Raw genomic sequence first — 14654 nt, forward strand, 5'->3', positions numbered from 1 at the left:
ACTGTTTGGCTCACCAAGTTGTTCTCTGGTGCTAGCCTTACTTAGGTTTCTTGCTGGTTCCTTATCTGAGGTGAGTAGCCATCTGTCTATATCGCCTCAGGAATAGTGTCACACAACAAAGCAGGAGAAAGACGGGCTGAAAGGATGTAAACACATAGGTGAGATTCAGAGGGAAAAAAAAATAAAAATTTCAAATTAAAGCGAATGTCCATTTTGCTTATTCATCCATCAGCCGATGAACACTAGTACACTATTACATCATTTTACATAGGCCAAATCAGAGGTAAGGGGTAGAAGTCTCAGACAGTCCAGGCAATCTGGCTTCAGAGGGTAATATCTTACTTGGTACTTCGCCTACCTCCTGGTAGCATGCACCGCATTTCTATGAGGGAGTGTGAAGATAGAGGCCTGCTTTGACTCTGTCAGTCATGGAGTCAGCCAGTCCGATAGGTAAGGAGGGAGTCAACTTCCAAGGAACCTGAATTCCAGAGACTTTATTATCAAGCATCACAGAAAAAGGACTTCAGGGCACTGCTTTCAATACTGAAGCCACTAATTAGTTTTGTGACACAAGGCAAAGTCAGTGGTGGTTTTGCAGTATATTGATTGTAATTGGGTATAGTTGTAATGATCAAATAAATGAAAAATGCAGTTTTATAGAGTAGGTCACCATAAATGGAAACCATGTCTCTAGTGACCTGTTGGCTTATGGAGTTGTCAGTCTGGCCCCCAAAATACTTGTTTTAATGTTCCTAGACAATGACTCCTCAAAGTGCCATCTAAGTGGAATTCCTTGGTAGGCACATGCATGTGTTTATTTTCTCCCCTGGTGATGTAGAGCAGATCTCACTGGGCACTGGATTGCTCGTGCCCTTCCAGTCGACAAGTACCAGCAAAACTTGGCATCAGTTAGGACAGCCTCTCCAGCTATGTGGTGACCATTCTTAAGTGAGGGTAGTGACTCTTATTGAGTGCTACCATTAGCATGGGTACAGCTAAAAAGAAAGGAGCTCCATCTCAACACCTCTTCTTACTCTCAGCCCTGTAGTAAACTCTGGAGATGTCCTCAACACCTAGTCATTTTCATCTATGCCAGTCTAGTTCAGGGACCCTGGCCTTTCCCCTCTTTCATAGTGTGTGTTTTTTTCCCACTTAGATAAAATATCATATTCCACCCATTTTAATTTGTAGACGTGCTAAGGAAAAACTGAACCTGGATATCTTCCTGGAAATGTCATTGTTCAAAGCATGGCTAGGATTAGCTGCTATTCTCAAGAATCTTGAAACTGCGAATCCCAGTAAATGGGACAAAATAAAAACCAGAGAAAGGAGAAGAGCAAACCCCTTGATTTCTCACATATCTATAAATGCCTTAATGTACGTACAGCTGCCACCTAAGACAGAAAACCAAAGGATTTTCTCTCTTCTCCCAAATGTCAGCCTTTGGATCAGGGGCAGTTTTTAAAGGCAACCAGAAACAGGCAGAATGGATGCTCTGCCTGAGGTTATTATCTGCAGGCTATAAAAGAAGTCTTTGGTAACTATCTGAAAGAGGGGACCAGGAGGTTACACTAGTTTCTGTTCAGGCCCCCATGACTGTGTGATGCATCCATGAAAAATGGATACACACAGCCTTTCTTGATGTGGTCCCCGAGCATCTGATCTGAATGGGAAAGGGCACACTATGTCAAGTGGCCCTGCATTCCCTAAGGTGGTTCGGTAAGTGCTCTTTATCTCTCCCAGAATGGCTTAGAAGGCACTAGGCTCATGAGAGCACGTCACCCTTCTGCTTTGTATCCTCAAATTTAGATTGAAATAAGGATGGGGAAGGAAATAAAAATAGAAGTTGCTTCGGTCAGATTAATTCTCAGAGCCAGCGAGCAGTAGAATGGGGGAGCTGGGAGCAGCCGCGCTTGGTTCCCCCCATTCATTCATACTGCATGACTATTCCTTCCTCAAAAACCGCATCTGCCTTGAGAATACACTCAATATTCGGCCACTTTTCATTCCTTTTACCACTCACACTGTGGACCAAGCCCCCATCCACCCACTGTAACCTCTTTGTTAATTCCTTCAACAATTAATTTTCTTCAAAGCAGCCAGGGAAGGGTTACTTCGAATTCTCAAGCCATACCACTTTTCTGTTCTAATCATCAAGTGTCTCTTGTTCAAATTCCATTTCAATTGCTTATAATCACTACATGGTCTGTTCCCTTCTTAAACCCTTTAGCCCCACATCTTACTATTTTGCTTAATGGGTGCTTTCTTTCAACCATACTGACCTCTTGGCTGGTCCCTGGACATGCTGAGCACACCTGTGTCCCCAAGACCTTTGCATCATCTTTTATTTCCACCTGTTAACAAGCTATCCTGAGTACTCACATAATATGTGCTTTTATCTCCTTCAGATCAGATTTATGTCCCTTTTCAGTGAGATTTTTCCTGAGTGTACCCAATTTAAAATTGGAGCTACTGAAACTGTTGGTCTCTTCCCCTTTTTGTTGTTCTTATCATACCATCATCTTTTAATATGCTGTATTTATTTTATTAATTTTTAATATGCTTTATCCCCCCTTTACAATATAGGCTTCACGCGAGCAAGGCTTATTTGTACTGTTGTTATTATAAATCATTGAGTAGCCTTTATACAAAGCACAAGACCTCCCATTAGTAAATATTCAATAAACATATTGAATGGTTTTCTCAAAGATGAGTGTGGTTCAGGAAAATTTCTTTTCCCTACTTGAAGCTCAGGTTCTTTCATTGATACACCATACATATTGGACTGGATGATTTCTCAACTCTTGTGTATCTGTTTGGCTAAATCTGGAGCTCCTAGTTAAAACCACAGTCCCATGAGCCAGATTTCTTGGGTTTCACCATTTGGTACCTTAAGACAGCTTATTTTACCTTTATGGGCAGCTCAGTTTTCTTGTGTGAAAAATGAAGAGGATAAAAATAGACCTTGTCTCAAATAGTTACTCTGGAGATTAAATAAGCTCATCACATATAAGTACTTCTTTAATGTATTCACTTAGCATTACTATTTCTTTTACTGTGATCATAAACAAATAGTTTCCTTAGATTCAAAACTAGTTTCAGTGTCTGGTAGTTATGTATTAAATATAATATATAATATATGGTATAATATAATATATATATCCATAACAATGAACTAACCTGAGGTTCATATGCAGCTCATATGCAACTCATATGCAAACAGCTGGCCTCTCCTCCTTCCCTCACCCATTGCTAAGACAGAAGAACAGCTTGTTCTCCTGTAACCTGATGTCCCCACATAAAAAAGGGAGGGGGAGAGAAGCATGGTGTGATTGCCATGCCACCCACTGCACCTAAGCTTTGGTAGACAAGCAGTACAAGGGCCCTTATTCTTAAGCACTCTCAAAATTGTCTTGAGTAGCTTCAGCTAAACACTGTAGAATACATGTCATCCCAGTGACAGGGGCCCATCATAGAGGCTGTGCCAGATGAGCAAAGAATGAGGTTCAAAGCCATCCCAGGTAGACATGACTTTGACAGCTGGCCAGGTCTTTGGGACCAGAGATAAATGCATAAGCTTGTCACAAAGACAGGTTGTGAAGCAGTTGCCAGAATGGAAACTAGAAAAGGTAGCCAATGAATAAGCTTAATAAGATGATAAGATTATTAATGATAGCTTACACTTCCTGTGAATTTATTATGTACCAGATACTTTATAAATGTTTTAAATTCATTCAGTTCTCCAATGAACCCAGTGAGCATTAACTTTATACATTCGAGATCTTGGGGGCGGGGAATCAATGATCAGAAAACACTGTGCCAACAGGATTCGTTTCTGATAAAATTTGGTCTTTTAAATTTTATTCAGATAATTATAATGTACAGTCCAGGACTGAGAAGGACTGTAGTGTGTGTGTGTGTGTGTGTGTGTGTGTGTGTGTGTGTGTGTGTGTGTGTGCCTATATTTAACAGATTAGAAAAAACAATTCAGATCATTTTATCAAGATTCTCCACTTGAGAATCAGCACCAGACTTTATAGATCCAATGCCAATATTATCCACTGAGGGCTATACCAATTTTATGAGGACAGAACACTGTGATGAGGCCACATATGGCTTGGGCAAGACACCATGTAAATATCCTGGTGCCAAGTTCAGGATGCCGCATTGTAGAAGTGAGCCACTGACTCAATTATTACTTTTCAAGTATTAACAGGCTCATCCATTCAGTGTTTAAGGACAAAGTTGTCACTCTGCCATTCACTCTTCTCAAGTTTGTTCTGTTTGTGGGATCCGAAGTTTTCCATAGTAGTAGCAATGACATTAGATCATCACTTCTTTACCCATGGTGTAGAAATCCACAGAGGCACACAACATGTTGTATGAGGTAAGCCAAAGAGAATTTTCTAGCAGCTCTGCATTTATCTTGCCATGTAATAGAAATATCTATCTCCACCACACAGCTCATAATTTCACAGCTATTATTAAGCAAAGCTAAATTCATTAAAATATTTTGAAAAGTGACTTCAGCTAAAGAAACATATTAAGGAATTAATCATAATAAAGATGGTTGGCATGAAACTATAGCTCCAAAATTCAGAATGAGATAGAAAAATAGTTGGAGAGGAAGGGACACTGGAGCCATTCATTTGTTCTCTCATCATTTATTCACTTAACAAACTTTTACTAGATGACATTTATGTGCCAGGTAGCATGTTATACATAAGATATCATTAAAAAAAAATCAAAGAATGATTCATCCCTTTAGGTATCTCATAGAAAAGAGAGGGGCTCATAACGTTATATACAAACAAGCACAGTGTGAACATGTTGAGGGCAGCTTGCAAAGCCTGGAGTAATGGGGATTTGAGGAAATTTCTGAGAGGTGGCTCAGCCCTAGAAATGAGAGAGGAAAGAGGAGTGATATCGAGCTGAACAAGGCACAGAAGTGTGAAGCAGTGGGGTGTAAATGTGTAATGGGTAGTTGCCAGGGAGAAGAAGAGAGACACCTCAATTACAAGAAGGAAAAAAAAAAACCACAAGTTGCAGAAGGGAGCTAGGAAGACTCTTGACAAAACTCTGCTGGGACTAACCACATTAGTACACTCTAAGAAAAGGCTTTTGGTTTCTGCTTTTTTTTTTTTTTTTTTTTCTTCCTGCAGACTTGCGTTGTATCTCAGAACTAGTGTCACTACCTATATTCTAGTTCTATCACGTGCTACGGTGTGTCGTTGGGTGAGTTATCCAACCTTCCTGAACTTTGTTTCTCTTCGTATGTCAAGTAGGAAAATTAATACTATGTTTTTTTTTAAGCATCAATTCTAGAGGGTCAATGGTAGCTCATATAGAAATAATTTTTCATGGTGCTTAACACACAAGGTAAGCCCTACTTAATGTCTGCTCCTTCCTAGCAGAAAAAAAAAAAAGACCATATTTCTTGTGGTTTCCTTCTTTAGAGGTATCAGCAGGATGAGTTTACAGTACAAGCCAGTTTGTATTACTGTCTCATTTCATCTCCATATTCAACAAACTACTAAGGAACATTTGTCGTGGAGCAAGACCCTTTACCTATTTTATTTCACTTAACTTGCACAAGAGTCCTGATGACAGGATGACTCTGCAGTGGGAAGCTCAGTGAAAAGGGCATGGCTGTCATGTCATCGTGCTGCCACTGGAACCATAGCACATAAGAATAGTACAGGACCTGCATGATTAACCTAAACAAGGAGACTGCCAAAAATAGAAAATTTGATGGGGATTATGAATTGTGTAATATCATAGCAGAAGTTAAACTACTTTTCAAAATGTGTTCAAAATAACCTGTCATATAAAAACTAGGAAAATAATTTGAATGATAAAGGCAACTAAGTGACACAGATACGCCAATGAATCATATCTTGGAATTATCAGATAAATAGTTCAAATCATTAAAGTACCTTAATGGCACATTAAGAAAAAAGGTTAAAACATACAATGGGGGAAAATGAAAATCTCAGATGAAAAATAGAAGTTATAAGAAGAGAGCCAAATGTAAACTGAAAAATATACTAATATAAGAAGATTATTTCAGATCATTAGGCTGAGTGAAAACCTGCTATCAAAAGGTTATGTATTATATGATTTTATTTACCTAAAAATTGAAATGATAAAATAATTGAAACTGGAAACAGTTTGCTGTTGTCAGGACTTAGGTTTTTAGTTCAAGGAAAGGATAAAATGAGAGATATCTATGATATTCAGCATACTGACTGTAGTAATTCTTGGCATATAAGTGGCCTGCCTCTAGGTTGCTTAGCAACCTATGATGTCATCACCTGCCAACAGCTGTGTGACAAGACTATAAAAAGGCCCACCTGCCACCTTGTCTCTCTGTTACTTTGTCTCTTACTTTCTTACTCTTGCATTGTCTTACTCTGTCCCTCTGTCTCTCTTTCTCTGTCTATCTGTCTGTCTCTCTCTCTCTCTCTCTCTCTCTCTCTCTCTCTCTCTCTCTCTCTCTCTGTTCCCTTGGGGTGCCCATCCTTCCTCCACTTTCTTCTCTTCTGTGCTTCTGCAATAAATTTCTTCATATCTATATCTGTTGCATGCCTTCTCATTTTTAATCTGAATAGTAATGTACACAGATATTTCCACATATATTGAGTTATACAAAACTAAAGGAGAGAGGGAGAGGGCAGCAAAAGACAAGAAGGAGGAGGGAAAAAAGATGAGAGGAGACAAAAATAGGAGTAATGTGTATAATACTAGTGAAATCAGCATGAGATGAACAGATTGGATGAATGCCAACTTTTTTGTTGTAATGTTGTATAATTTTCTGGTTTAAGGGGGAGTGAATGAAGCAGGCATGGATTTCTCTATGTTGTTTTATATTTATTTTATTTTTGGTGTGAAAGTCTGTAAATTGAATATAGTGTTATGTGATTTCTCTGTTCATCTCATATAACTAGGTGTGGATGACTCATTCTTTCAAATTAAAAGTTCAATAACAAATGAAGGAGCATGAATGTAGCTCCATGTTAGACCATATGTTTACTATGTTTAAGGCTCTGCGTTTAACCCTCAGCACCCAGAAGAGTTAATTAATTAAAAGGCAACCTCTGTCATAAGCACTTAACTATAATAAAATTGATTTTTTGGTTTGTGAGATTGAGAAAATAACATCTTATAGTAATTCATGATTTTTCTTTGTGTAAATGCAAATTATGGAATAAACTTGTGAGTTTTCTTATTATATAAATAACTTTGAAAGTTACCTTTCTGAACAATTTTGACATATGGAATCTTAAATTTCACTGCAGAATTTATAGCAGCAGTACACTTAGAAGCTAAAACACCTCCATCTATTAGGCCTTTCAAGGATTAGAAATTACTTTATAATATTCATGTTTTCTCATCTACATTCATTTTTAAAGTAGTATAAATATATATATGAATTATATTTAAAAATAGAAATTTTATGTTAGTTCCCGTTTGGCAATGCTGAACAGAAGCCCAGTATAAATTCTTTATAAATTTTTTGCTAGCTATCAATTGGCTGAGATATTTTTGCTCTACCTGTAAAGATATTGTGAGGCAGCAAGGAGACATCTAGTGTTGTCAATCTTAGGCCTTTGAGTAGCCATGACCTAGTGGATGTCCATCAGGTATTCCCAGATGCTTATAGTTCCAGGCCCTGACATTGCCTTATTGTCCCTACCTAATGCAAGTCAGAGATGTACCCCTTAGGTACTGACATTCAGGTTAAAGGTGCATTGCTCCGGCATTTAGTTGCCAGAAGCCCTGGCACTTAGAAACTATTGCAATCAATGGCTTCAAGCAGCAGTGTTCAGCAGCACCAGGCAGCACTGGTAGTTTTACAGTTCCTGAGTGGACCTCAGTTCCTATGATCATTAGCTCCTAGTGCAGATAGGGTTACAGATCTCAGGCCTAGGGTGACAGGATTCTCAGAGCTTAAGGTCTGACACTTTCCAGAAAATCTTCCAGTGGATACACTCCAGTACTGAAGATAAAGATTAAAAAAAAAAAAAAAAAAAAAAAAAAAAAAACAGCAGAAGAAAGCACGACTAGAAGGAGAACTTTAAATAAGATTAATAGTACAATCCTTAAAACAGCACATGAGAGTATCTCTTGGCTGACTCAAAAAGTGAGCTGAACAGACTGCGTATATATTACAGAGGTTAATGTGTGGCAAGGGTGTTTGCAGCAGTCAAGGTTCTGCCTTTCATGTGAATGAGGAGCTGTGCGTGGATGAATCATGAAACAACTCTTCCTGCAAATGAATGCTAGTGTTCTTCAATCATTTCACATCCTTTCCAGCAAATGAAAGATTACGCTTTCACAGGCCACAGAATAGTTTTCCATGAAAGTGCAGGATTGTGTCACTACAGATTATGGCCTAACCTTCATGCAAATAAAGGACTGTGCCCATGTCTATCATACCAAAGCCCTTTCATACAAATAAAGTTTTGTTCTTCCACCAGTAATGCCACAGCACTTTAGGCAAATGAAGGAAAGGTTGTTCTACCAATCATATGAAGGACTATAAGAATCATAAGAATATAAGAATCATAACTATGAGCAATCATACATATGTAGTATTATGTACTCAGCAACCACAGGGTACCCCTTCATGCAAATGACGTATTATGCCTACACTTGTCATAGGATGGCCCACTACAGAAATGATGGATGTATCTGAACCAATCACAAGGCAACCCATCATGCAAATGAAGGATTGTGACTCTGCCAGTCAAGACATAACCTTTCACACAAATGAATAGTGACTGTACCAATCATGGCATAGCATCATGCAATTTAAGGAATCTTCCTGCACAAATCAAAGCACAGCCCTTCATGAAAATAATCGGTTGTGTGCCCACAATCAAATCATAGCCCTTCGTGCAAATGAAAGATTGTGACTGCATCAAACATGGCAGAGCTTCATGTATTTTAAGGGATATTCGTGCAAATCATTCTTTTATGGAAATTTTGGTATTTGATCCCACCAATCAAGGCACAATACTTCATGCAAATAAAAGATTGTTACCACACCAAACATAACAGAGTTTGATGCAAATTAAGGAATGCCCCTGCACCAATACAGCCCTTAATGCAAATGATGGCTTGTGTCCCACCAATCAAGGCACAGTCTTATATGCAAACTAAGGATTGTGACTGCACCAATAATAAAAGAGCTTGCTATAAACTAAGAAATGTCACTGTACCAAACAGATCATAGCCCTTCATGCAAATGATGAATTGTGATCCCACCAAACAAGCTATAGCTCCTCTTGCAAATGAAATACTGAGACGACACCAATGATGGCAGCGCTGGATACAGTTTAAGGAATATTCCTGCACCATAACACAGCCCTTTATGCAAGAGATGGGTTGTGCCTCTGCCAATTATAGCACAGCTTTACATGCTAGTGTAGGCTTGATTGTTCTTTGATCACTCTTGCCACTGTTCTCTTTGAATGATTGTGTTACCATCAACTGCTGTACAAATACAATATGTTCTTGCACCAATCAGAAGGCTTTTCTGGGACATCAGGGAATGTGGTTCTCTCTGTTCTTGGTGAAAATAACTACATGTAGAATAATCTATAATTCACTGAAATCTCTGATTGGAAAAAGACCAGAGTGCTCTGTTTGAAATAATCATGGCTATATGGTGTCATTTGAAGCTAGAATTGTACTTTTGTAGCAAGGAGCTGCAGTTCCTGTGTAGCTTCATCAAAATGTTCATGAAAGGTTTAATGCATCCAAGCTGATAAGAAGACAGTCCTAATGGCTTCCAAAGATAGGCTCCTAGGGACACATTCCTCTCATTAAGGCAGTAAGACATCAGAGAAGGGCGCAATTAAACAGCATGCTTTGAACACTTTTAGTTATTTACAGAAAACATTCAAATATGGCTCATGAAAACATTCTTTCCTATGGTGCTTGTTTTGTAGGCAGGTATGATATAAAGCCGAGGAGTTGAAGAGATTTTATGCCACAGTTCCAGAGAATGACTGAGGCTAGGCAATGTATGGCCAGATTGGAGACTCTTTAAGGAGACACTCTCTCCCCCCCCACCCCCACCCCCAGGAGGCCATTTCACAAATATGTGAAGGTGAAACTTAATTTGCAATTGAAATTCCAGGATGTTGGAGGTGCCAAAGCTATGGGATATTTGCTAAGTAAAGCTGCATATGTGGAGTAGAGTTTACTCAAGAGAGAGGTTGTACTTCAAGCAGAAGAGGTGGAGAAGCCCCTTAGTGTGGTGGTTTGAATAGGCATGGGTCCCAGAGACTCGTGTGTTTGAATGCTTGTCCATAGGAAGTGGCACTATTAGGAGGTGTGGCCTTGGAGGAAATTTGTCACTGGGCTCTGAGGTCTTACATATGTTCAATCCAGGCCCAATGTGGCACATGGTCTCCTTATGCTGCCTGTGGATTAGCTCCTTCTCCAGTACCATGTCTGCCTGCATGCTGCCATGCTTCCCACCATGACAATAATGAACTAAACCTCTGAAACTGTAAGGCAGCCCCAATGAAAAGTTTTTCTTGGTAGCCTGCTATCCTTCCTCTGAGTGCCACCAGGTCTCCCCATCCAGGGGACGTGGTCAAATATGAGGCATCAGAGTACGTGAGAAAGTCAGTCCCCACTCTCCACTCAACTGTGGAGAATGTCCTGTCCATTGGCTAGATCTGGGTAGGGGTTTGAAGTTTACAGCCACTTGATACCCTATGAGCATATAAAGGGGGAGGAAGTCCCCGTCAGTCACAGTCATAGGGGAGGGGAGTAAGGGGAAAATGGGAGGGAGGGAGGAATGGGAGGATACAAGGGATGGGATAACCATTTAGATGTAATATGAATAAATTAATAAAATAAAAAATAAATGCTGAATAGAAAAAAAAAGTTTTTCTTTATTAGAGTTGCCGTGGTCATGGGTGTCTCTTCACAGCAATGAAGCCCTGAAGTAACACATTTAGGACCCAAATTGTTTCCACAAAGGTACCAAGGTGCCAGACATGGAGCTATAGGATTTAGTGCTTGATCTAATGGCTTTTACTCTTGCTTTTGCGGATTCTCCCTTCTGGAATTAGACTATTTATCCTGTGCCATTGAGTATGGGAGTATGTAAGTTGGTTTTAGATGTTATATAGGGGCCCACAATTAACAGGCAGTGTGTATCTCAGAAAAGACTCTGAACTTCTAGAATTTTAAATAGCGCTGAAACTATGCTAAAGACTGGGGGGACTTTTGAAGTTGGACTGAACATAGTTTCCATTAAGAGTTTACCATAAGCCAAGGAGGAGAAGAGGCGGAAGCTTCCTGTGATGGCTAATCTTGTTATGAACTTGACCACACCTTTAATCACCTAAACCCCAAAGAGCTGCTCAGGCCTGGGAGATATTTTTCTTCATCACATCATTGGAGGTGGGAACACCCATCATAAGACCCCCACCTTCTGGTGGTAGCATACATAAAAGGTCTTAGAAAACGGAAGCTTTTGAGTTTTTCCTCCTTGCCCAAGTTTGCTGACACCTTCACCTATCCAGCTACTGACACATATTCCTCTGCTGTTACTAGAACCTAGTTCTTGGGGATTCCAAGGTAGATTGAAGATCAAAGCTCCCTAGGAATTCCCTGGCACTCCAGCACCAGACTAGGACTTCTTAGACATCCAGTCTCCAGTATTGAGCAGCTACTATATTCTTTGCTTTGTGTCAGGAGACAGCCATTAATGAACTACCCAGACCACAGCCTGTGAAGGAGTCTAATAAACCCCATACATGTATGTATATAAGCTCATTCTATCAGTTCTATTCATAACACAGTGGTGACAAGGAGTGGTGTGGTGGTGGTTACTCAATTGTCAAACTGATGAGCCAGACAATTACCATAGAAACAAACCTCTACATGTGTATAGAAAGGAGTTTCTTGATAAAGTTGAGGTGTGAAAACCTACCTTAAATGTGGGCAGAACCGTTTTGTGCTGGGGATTCTGAACTTTTAAAAAGAGGGGCAAATTAGATGAGCACCAGCACTCATCTCACTGGGGAAGCAATGTTGTCCCATACCCTTGCTGCTATGCCTTCCCCAGTAGAATAGATATAATCTCAAACTACGACCTCAAATACTTTAAGTTGCTTTGTCTGATACTTCATCATAAAAACAAGAAAAGTAACTAATTTAGATGCTTTTAGATTCTTTTCAAGACTCTTATTTTCAATATTGACAGAACACATAAACAAAGCTAGGTTTTGCATTTTATTTTTAATTAAAAATAGAAAAATTTGTTCTTTGGTACATAGTTCTTTATTGTCAAATAAATAATGTTATCTAACCACTACTGTAATCAAAATATGTAACAATTGCATCACTATCCCAAGTATCTACTGCCATCATCTTGGTAGTCAAACTTCCCTCCTCAACCCTCAAGCTATGTCACTGGCTGATTTGGCCTCTGTCCTTCTAGGTTTTCCTTTTTCAGAATGTCACACAATTAGGGACATAGTCTAAAGCCTCTTAAGTCTGGTTCTTTTCACTTAAAATAATTCATTTGAGATCCACCTAAGTTGCATGCATAAATAATTCCTTTTTAAAATTGATGAGTGAGTGATATCTTAATATCTTAATAGTGATATCTTAATATATTGCTTATCCACCCATTATGTAAGAGATAATGGCATTGTTTATAGTTTTGACAAAGTATGAGCTAACCTACACTAACTATTTGTGCTTGCATTTTTGTTTGAACAGAAATTTTATTTCACTAATAATTAACAGAATGGGTATTATAATATCACATGCTAAGCATACATCTGTATCTTTAAATGAAATTGCCAAAGTGTTTTCCAAGCTACTGCAGCAATTTCTGATCCCCACTAATACTGTTTGAGTTTTAGTTGCTGTGCATCCTTGCCAGCACTCGGCAATGTTAATTCATTTTAAAATTTAAGACAGTAGTATCATATTATGGTTTTAATTTTCATTTCCTCAATGTCCATTCTTGTACTGTACCAGCCATTTGTACTTTAAAAATGATCTTTACCTTATAGTGATTTTCAATTTACCAAAAATGAAGATATAATAGAGTTTGCATACCACAGTCAATTATCTCATTGCTCATACTCTATATTAGTAAATTTATCATAATTAACAAACAAATATTAGCACATTACTAGGATTCTTAATTATTCATATTTTCTTGGTTTGTTATTTAGAGTCACTTCCTGTTTAAGGATCCCATTTAGCCATCATTTCTATGTAAGCTGCTAATTTTTTTCAATAGAAGAATCTGCTTGCTTGTTTTCTTTCTTTTATTCTTTCTTTCTTTCTTTCATGTGTGAGAGAGAGAGAGAGACAGAGACAGAGACAGAGACAGAGAGACAGAGAGAGACACACAGAGAGAGAGGCAGAGAGAGACAGAGAGACAGAAAGACAGAGAGACAGAAAGACAGGGAGACAGAAAGACAGAGAGACAGAGAGACAGAAAGAGACAGAGGGAGGGAGGGAGGGAGAGAGGGAGGGTTTCTGTGTATCACTGAACACACATGGAGGTCAAGGGACAACTTTGAGGAATCAGTTCTTTCCTTCTTCCTTGTAGAGGCAGGGTCTCTCTTGTTTTTCTTTTAGTACTGTTGTGTACCCCAAGTCAGCTGGCCCTATAGCTCTAGGGCAATTGCCCTGACTCTATCTTCCATATCACCACAGGTATATTTGGAGTTCAGATGCATGTCACAACATCTGACTTTTTCCCCTCATTTTTAAAAAATTTTTATTATTAATTTATTCTTGTTACATCTCAATGGTTATCCCATCCCTTGTGTCCTCCCATTCTTCCCTCCTTCCCCTTTTCCCCTTATTCCCCTCCCCTATGACTGTTCCTGAGGGGGATTACCTCCCCCTGTATATGCTCGTAGGGTATCAAGTCTCTTCTCGGTAACCTGCTGTCCTTCCTCTGAGTGCCATCAGGTCTCCCTCCAGGGGACATGGTCAAATGTGAGGCACCAGAGTACATGAGAAAGTCATATCCCACTCTCCACTCAAGTGTACAGCCACTTTGGAAATCTATCTGGTGCTATCTCAGAAAAATGGGAATAGGGCTTCCTCAAGACCCAGCTATTACACTCCTTGGAATATACCCAGAAGATGCTCCAGCTCACAACAAGAAAATTTGCTCAACCATGTTCATAGCAGCCTTATTCATAATAGCCAGATCATGGAAACAGCCTAAGTGTCCCTCAGTAGAAGAATGGATAAAGAAACTGTGGTACATTTACACTATGGAATACTACTCAGCTATTGAAAGCAAGGAATTCCCGAAATTTGTGGATAAATGGATTGAGCTAGAAATGATTATAATGAGTGAGTTAACCCAGAAGCAGAAAGACTTAAATGGTATATATTCCCCTCATTTTTTATTAGTTCTTTGAGAATTTCATACAATGTAGATTGATTTGCATTATCCCCTTTCACAAGCTCCTCCGAGATCCACTCCCCCTTCCTCCCCACACATTTTCTTGTCTTTAAAAAAAAACCTATCAAGTCCAACTTACGATGCTGATGTACTCTTTGATGGCCTTCTGGACATAGTAGGTGCACATATGAACTCACAGTAGTTGAGACAGTATTCACAAGACCTGCACAAACTCAAGCAG

The sequence above is a fragment of the Acomys russatus genome, chromosome X (genome assembly GCF_903995435.1).
Source record: "Acomys russatus chromosome X, mAcoRus1.1, whole genome shotgun sequence".
Lineage (NCBI taxonomy): Eukaryota > Metazoa > Chordata > Mammalia > Rodentia > Muridae > Acomys > Acomys russatus.